The sequence below is a fragment of the Primulina eburnea genome, chromosome 12 (genome assembly GCF_022965805.1).
Source record: "Primulina eburnea isolate SZY01 chromosome 12, ASM2296580v1, whole genome shotgun sequence".
Taxonomy (NCBI): Eukaryota; Viridiplantae; Streptophyta; class Magnoliopsida; order Lamiales; family Gesneriaceae; genus Primulina; species Primulina eburnea.
The window spans coordinates 8,809,510-8,817,990 of NC_133112.1; the positions used below are offsets into that span (position 1 = coordinate 8,809,510).

Here is an 8,481-nt window from a genome sequence, read left to right on the forward strand (position 1 = left end):
TCAACTCTTGCATGTGTATTTTAATGTCAGCAGCATTCAATATCTCCTCAATCTGTCTCTACAGTTCTAGAAGCGAGCATATTACACTTTAGCTTGCTAACTATGGTCCCACCATCTTGTATGCATTGTCAGTTCAGCAAGGTTAACATTAGTGTGTATGTCATTTTCTCCGAATTTGGAACAATTTTCCAGTCAGTCTTGAAAATTAGATTTGATTAGCTTGTCAATGACATAAATGGATTAGGTGACGAAATCGTAAATATATCAATATGGAAACAGAATAATGGTTGCTGATTATTTTTTAAAAAATAAGATATAAAATATGGATTTTTATTTTATAAATTTCACTCCCACTATTTTAACATTTCCACCACTTTATGATGAAAAAGAAAAATCACATTTTCTTAGTAGGCATGTAGAACCCAATTAGACAATAGTATGTTTCATGTGAGACCGTCTCACAGATCCTAATCTGTGAGACGAGTTAATCTGTCTCTCACAAATTACCCGGTTTGCTTAAATTAGGATCTTTCTCAAAATCACTTAACACGATTTCACTATCTCTTTCTTGCTCGCGATTGAAAATTCCCACAAAATTTAGAAATTTTCTTCCAACGGTGCTCGATCATATTTTGGGCGATTGTACATGGAATCAACGTTTATCTCCCCTCAAAGTGTTGTTGAAATCTTCGCAATGCAGGTCATTATTTTTCTTTAATTTGATTCTGGATTTTTTCTTCAAATTTGTTTGTGTGTTTTGGGAATTTTTGCGTGGAAATGGATTTAATGTTTGCTGTGAATGACATGGATCAATTTGTGGGATGTAAGGAGAATGTTGAAATGAGGCAATTCAATTTGCTAATTTTACCAGTAAATGTCTATTTTTTCTTTCATATTTCTTCATTACAGCACTATCATGTCAAACTCACAATCCTGAAAGTATGTATGTATGCTCCATAATAGTGTACTGCTTCCAGATTGTAGTTGGTATCATTATATTTAGCATTTGTTTCAACATGTTCATCATATGAGGTTGAGAATTTGTTGAATTTGTCGTGCAACAATCTTAGGGTCGTCCTATATTTCCTTTTTTCGACCAATTTGACGACTAAAATCTACAATGGAGAATGAAGCTCAAACTGGTATCCAGGAAGGTAATTTTTTTCAGTTAACGATAATATAACTTCTCAATGTAAACATATTACTTTATATTGAGAATGTGTTACTTTACTTGTTACTTTCTAAATGACATACCAACCAAAATGTTTGAAAGTATTACTTTTCATTAAAAAGTGTAATTTCTCCATATTACCAATTCCTATAAATTTTTATACCTACTTTATAGATTATATGACATTTTATTTTCTATTTTGATGTAATTTGTATTTTAATTTGTTCTTATAGGTCAAAATTTAAATTCAACCGTCATTGTTTGTAGCGATGAAGATGGTATAGAAATCAATCAAGGTAAGATTAATATGATTTGTTTACCTACATTTTAATCATTTTGAAATTTGTGTGATATTATTTTGTTTGCATATGAACTTTTTTAATTTCTTATAGATAAAACACTGGATGCAGTAGCTATCGTTGCACAAAATGTACATGTACCAACCAATAAGGGTAAAATTTCTAAAACTCGTGAAAAGTATTAGTTTTTGCTCCAAAGGTTTAGGTTTTTAATAAAAAATATTACTTTTTTCTGAAATATTTGCAGAAGACATTATTGATTGTGTTGATGTATCTGGTTCTATTGTTGGTATGACAAGAGAAAAAATTGATGATATGCATCAGTTGTACTATAAACATGCTCGTGCACTAGGTTTTAGTATGCGTAAATCAACCACTAGATGCTCTAGCAATGAAGTAATAGTAGAGAAATATTTTGTATGTTCTTGTGCTGGAGTAAAGAAATCCGAAAATGCAGACAACTTCAGTGATGCATCATCAGCTAGAAAAAGATCAAATTCTTGTCTTACACGAACAGGATGTAAGGCTTCTTTGAGGGTGAAACTGAATGACGAGGGCATTTATGAAGTCCTAAGTCACGTGATGATACACAATCATCCATTCACTAGGACAGAGTGGGGCCACCTTCACAGTTCAGAAAGAACAATTACAAAAGAGAATGGTAAAGCTATTGAGGATATGATTACTTCTGGTATGAGATCAAGTGATTCTTTCCGTTATATGGTACAAGATGAAAGGGGAGAAGAAAATGTTGGTCATACCATGAAGACCACATGAATTTTGTTAACCGTATGAAGATGAATGCGATAGAAGGTGGGGATGCAAAGACGGTAATTGAAATGTTGCAAGAACAAGAAACTGAGAGTATAAAAATTAGTTTCCAAAAATAATATTTTTGATCTTTTAAAACTCATCGTTTGCCCAAAACTGGCTTCCCGGGTAAAATCGAGCTCGTCTTAGAAAATAATTCAAACTCTACCATTTTTAGAAAAAAATATAATCATTTTTAATCATATTAAGAAGCCTTGAAAATCTTTAATGAAAATTATTTATTTATCTTCGTCATCCCCGGTGTCTTTTCCCATCCTCTTATCGAATATTCAGGTAACATCCTCCAATTTCATGAAATCATGACATATAATCATTTAATCATGCAATAATAATTTTAATCATATAATATGTACCATGCAAACATTTAAAATCAATTAAGCAATTTAAATAATTTCCGTGCATGTGGTTTACGTAGGTTGGTTTTTCGGACGTTACAGTTTGATATTATTGTCTCAAACCTGGTCAATCAAACCACAATATTTTAAGCTCAAACAAGATACGTGTACTGAGAAGCCAATCGGATATTGCCCAAACCTTCCCAACATCTACCGCAACAACCTCTAACAAACAAACTTCAGTGAATAAAAGTTGGGTAACTCAGGCTGAAATTAATTTTCATGTTATTTATACTTCTATAAGAACTACCATTGTAGGTCTCTGGCACTTTAATAGTGAAAGCTCGTGTCATATGATAGGTTCAATAAAATATCTCACAAACTGTGTTGAACGAAAGGGTGGAAGAGTGGCCTATGGAGGTGTTGCAAAAGAAGGATAGTTAGAAAAAGAACACTGAATGTAGAAGGACTTCCAAGCTTGACAATGTTCTTCATGTCGAGGGACTTAATTCAAACCTAATAAGCATTGATCAATTGTGTGATGATGACTTGAATGTTAAGTTTGTTTAAAATAATTGTGAAGTTTTTTATAAGGCTAACACTTGTGTGATGATAGGAACAAAATCTGCGGAGAATTGCTATCAATTAGGAGAAGATCTTACCTGCGAACATATAAAAACAAGTGAACTTGATCTATGATATCAAAAGTTGGAGCATGCAAACTTCAAGAAATTGAAGAACCTTAGTAATCATGATGTTATATGAGGTATGTCCAATTTATCCTCAATCCTCAGGAGTAGCATTTGTTTGTCGAGCTTGTCAAAAGAAGAAGCAAACTCGGGTGTCACACCCCGCGTTCCAACACTTCGGAAAAACATGCTGCCTTGAGCTACTACATATGAATCTCATGGGTCCAATGGAAGTGGTAAGCTATGGAGGTAAAAAATATTCTTTTATTTGTGTCGATGATTTTCCATTGTTCAAATAAGTAAGCTTTCTTGGGGAAAAACATAATATTTTTGCTTTTAAAAGTTTATTCATAAAGATTACTAACCTGCATAAAATCAAAACCGACCATGGTAAGGAGTTCGTGAACTCTCTGTTTCGTCATTGTACTATAAGAAGGGTGTAACTCATGAGTTCTCAGCCCCAAAGACTCTCCAAAAAATAGTATTTTTGAACAAAAAAATCATACCTTGCAAAAGATAAAGATGGCTAGGGTGATGCTGAGTTCAAAAAATATCTCAAAACAGTTTTGGACTGAGGCCTTAAACACTGCTTGTCATATATCAAATGAAGTATATTGAGAAATGTTTTTAATATGACATCTTATGAGATAATCATGAGAAATATAACAAATATTCAATTTTTTATGTTTTGGAATGCATATGCTATGTTTTAAATTATAGAGATAAACTAGCCAAGTTTGATTCCAAGAAGAATAAGTGCTTCTTACTTGGATACTCTACAAATATTCATGCTTATCAAATATTTAATTTAAGAACTATGATAGTTATGAAATCTATTAATGTTGTATTTGATGATTATGCAGATCTCAAATGGAAAATAGTTAAAGATGATACAAAAGAATTGCTGGAATTGTCCATACCACTGGATAATGCAGGTGTTGTGCTATATGTTTTAACACCTAGCACAACAATACCTCTGAGATCAAAAGAATTCAAGGAGGATCAACAAGTGATGACGGTATGAAGAATGATAGAAAATATATTCCTAGCAAAATACAAAAGAATCATCCATCGTCAAAGATAATTGGAGATATACATGGGGACATGCAAACTTGAAGGAGGAAAAAGTTGACTATCGAAAGATGATTGGACTGGTATGCATGAGTTTTGTATACTTTTACGTAATAGACTCTTGTTTCATTTCTAATCTTGAGACGAAAAATGTTAATGAAGATTTAAAAGATGAGTTTTTTTATCAATGCAAAGCATGATGAGATTGAACAATTTGTCTGAAATGATGTGTTGTACTTAGTTTCACATCTTGAACATGGTTACATCATTGGAACCAAATGGATTTTTAAAAACAAAACGAATGAGTCAGGAAACATTGTTAGGAATAAGGCAAGGTTCTCTACTTGCTTATCACTCTCTGGAGTCCTTTCTTTCTTCTGTAAAATACTCTTCCCGTTGGTAAGGTGGTTGATTTCTCCATTTTCAAAGTAAAAAGTTAGTTGCAGATCAGATCAGCTAAAGCTATTTATCTCAAATCTATCTCTTAGTGGCCGAGGGAAGCCTTGATCTAGCACATCTCATCAGCTTTCTCTACGAGCCTGATGTCGCATTAAAGCAATCAAAATTCGAGCATGCCACATTTTACTGGAAAGAATCAAACCATGGGAACGAACCTACAGAGTTATCATCTTATTTGGCCAGATCTTCCAATCTTTTCACAATTACAGCTCACGGCGCCTTTTGATTTCTAGTAAAAAGGCTTGAAAGCTTACCTTACTTATTCGTTGCTCAATGATATACACAAGTACATAGGTTGATTTCAGTGAGACCTTTTTCTCATGTAGCCCACATTGAATCAGTCCGACCATTGTTTGCCATTCCATGTCATATGAGAATTATACTCTATCAAATAGATGTGAAAAGTGTGTTTTTATATGGTATCTTAAGTGAGGAATTCAATGTGAGACAACCAAAGTGCTTTGAAGATCCACAACACTTGGACCATGTCTACAAGTTGAAGGAATCACTCAATGGATTGAAGCAAGTTCTACATGTATGGTAAGGTAGGTTAACTCTACTCAAAATTGTCTTAAAACAAGGTGAGGTTGACAAACTATCTTTATTCAAATGTCTAAAAGTGATATAATTATTTGTCAAATCTATGCGGATGACGTTATTTTTTGTGTTTCATCACAAAAAACAAATAATTTTGTGAATACCTCGCTTGACTTTCAAAATGAGTATGGTAGGAAAGTTAAGTTTCTTTCTTGGATTAAAAATCGAGCAAATGCATGATGATATTTTAATGTCAAAGCAAGTATACAAAGAATCTTGTGAAAAAATTATGCAATTTTAATACTAAACACATGAAAACTCACATGAGGTCTAGTGAGAAACTATGCAAAGACGTGTCACTGAAGGTGTTGACAACAACTTGTATCGCAACATCATTGACAGTCTCCTATATTTGATTGAAAGTCGTCTAGATGTCATATTTAGTGTATGTTTGTGTACAAAGTACCAATCAAATCTCAAAATCAAGTACTTAAAAGTTGTGAAACATATCTTACGATACATAGCAGACACTTTGGATGTGAGATTGTGGTACAATAAGAAACCAATATCAACATATTAGGTTTTAGTGATGCCAATTGGGTTGGGTATTGAGATTATAGAAAGAGTACTATGAGTGGTGTTTCTACATTGGAAATAACTTAGTTTTATTATAGAGTAGGAAGCAAAATTGTCTATCACTCTCAACTGCGGAATCTAAATATGTGACCAGTTGGGAGTTGTTGCTCTCAACTTCAATGGATGAATCAAATGATAGAAGACTATGACCTTAAGAGTGAGACTCACATTGTGTAATGTGATAATTCAAACGCAATTCACATCTCAAAAATTAATGTGCAACACTCTCGCACAAAACATATTGACATCAGACATTATTGTATTCGATATTTAGTACAAAGTTGATTGATCCGTATGAAATTTGTTGGGACTAATAATCAATTGGCGGACATATTCTCAAAATTATTAGATTTCGAGAGATTTTTCAATCTTAGGAAATCTTTCATCATGTGTGCATTCTGATTACTTGCGAATGTTGTACTAGATATTATAAAATCTTGGACAACACCTAACATGCATGTGCATTTTAGGACATTATGCATTCTGCACTTTTCATTCATTTTTTCATATGTGATGTTTGTAATATGCCGGCTAATTTCTTGACGTGCTTTCAGTTGCTCTCAAAATTTCCATCAAAAACTTGGTTGTGGTGAATACTCTGTTTTGGTCACAAAGTAGTTGAGAGATGTTTGAGTTTCCATGATGTTGTCCCAAGTAAAAAGTGACTTAGAGAAACTAGAATAAGAAGAAAAAAATATATATATAAGAAAATGGAAAAAAATTATCTAGATGTCCAATGAAAACCTTCTTCTAGTATGTGAGCTACCTCATTGATTTCAAAATGTGAAGGAAAAGAGAAAAATCTATAGAAGTCGAATGAAGATCGTTCTTCTAGTCTTGAAGCTACCACTTCTGAAAGGGAAAAAATTTAAAAATTTCATGATTGAGTGTGTTGTCAGGAGATGTTGCCAACATCGGTTGAAACACCTCACAAGTGAACACATTACATGTGAATACACACACACACACACACACAGGTTTGTGAATATTTTCTACGCATGATGTTATAAATGTTCAGCACGCAACACATGGCGCAAAATCCTATTTTATAAAATCAAATATTTATGATCTTTGATGGTTTAGTTGAGTTAAGATGATGTGGATTTTAAATCTAAAAATTATTTTGGAAATAAATTACGCTAGATTATTTCTTTAATTGTGCCAATATTTTTCCTAAAAATTCATAAATATACCCGTTAAGTTTTGTTAGCGTTGGTAATTTCTTCATGACCAATTAGGAGATGAAGGGTTGTTGTTATCCTCCAATTCGTATCGTTTCAACGAATATCTTGTTTACCCTATATCTTCCCTTCACTACAACAAATTCATGAATCAACAACACACATACGATAACGGTTTTAGTGAAAAACGTTGTTAAAAAACTTTTTAACAACGTTTTTCACTAAAACCGTTGTTGTATGACGTTTTTTTAGAGCAAAAGACAACGATTTTATTTAGCCTCCATTTTAAAATGGCGACGATTTTAAAAACACCCGTCGCTAATATTAGCGACAGTTTTAGGTAGAACCGTCGCCTACTTAAATATAGCGACAGTTTCCCTACCACCGTCGCTATATTTAGCGACAGTTTTAGCTTAAACAGTCGCTAATATAGCGACGGTTATACAAATCCGTCGCAATATTTCAAAATTGAAAATAACCGCCATAATTAGCGACGGTTTTTGGTACAACTGTCGCTAAGAGTAACGGTTATTCCTATAACCGTCGCAAACTTTCTTTAAATACCGGCTCTTCCGCTCCATCTTTTCCACACACTTCACAACACTTAAAATTTTTCTTTTTTATACAATTTTTACACTTTACAACACTTAAATTTTTTTTTTCTTACACGATTTAATTTCGATTTAGGGTAAATTTTTTCTTTTTCATTTTTGATAACTTTTTAAGTGTATGTTAATATAATGAATATTGTTGGCCTATTCTAATTGTAAGTTTTTTAGATTTATTAAATTATTAAAAGTAATTTTTTTTATTTTCCCGAACTATTAGCAACGGAAATCATGATTTAACCGTCGCTATCATTAGCGACGAAAATCATGAACTTAACAGTCATTAAAAGTAGCGACGGAAATCATGATCTAACCGTCGCTAAATTGGGCGACGGAAAGCATGATCTAGCCGTCGCTAATTAGCGACGGGTTTACGTTAATCCATCGCTAAATATGTAGGCGACGGTTTGTCAAAAACCGTCGAAAATTGCAGCTACAACAATGGAAAAAAACCGTTGTCTTTTAGCGCACCTTTTAACCACAAGGACTTTAACAACAGTTTTAAAATACGTACAACAACGGTTTTTGACAACCGTTGTCGTAGGCCTTTTTCCTTGTAGTGCTTGATCTGATAATCTTTAAGTGTATATGCTCTTTGAATTGTTTTCCTATATCCGTTTGATTTTCTATGTTATATTTTCTGATATTACCAACTCTCTTAAAA

General features: G+C 32.9%; 1 long non-coding RNA gene across 1 annotated transcript; it reads left to right on the top strand.

Annotated features, from left to right (window-relative positions):
• Positions 1-465: 465 nt before the first annotated feature.
• LOC140807741 (uncharacterized) lies at positions 466-2,223 on the top strand. Its single transcript, XR_012112752.1, has 3 exons — positions 466-1,154; positions 1,405-1,467; positions 1,564-2,223. It is a non-coding gene; the product is annotated as an uncharacterized lncRNA (long non-coding RNA).
• The last annotated feature ends 6,258 nt before the right edge of the window (positions 2,224-8,481 follow it).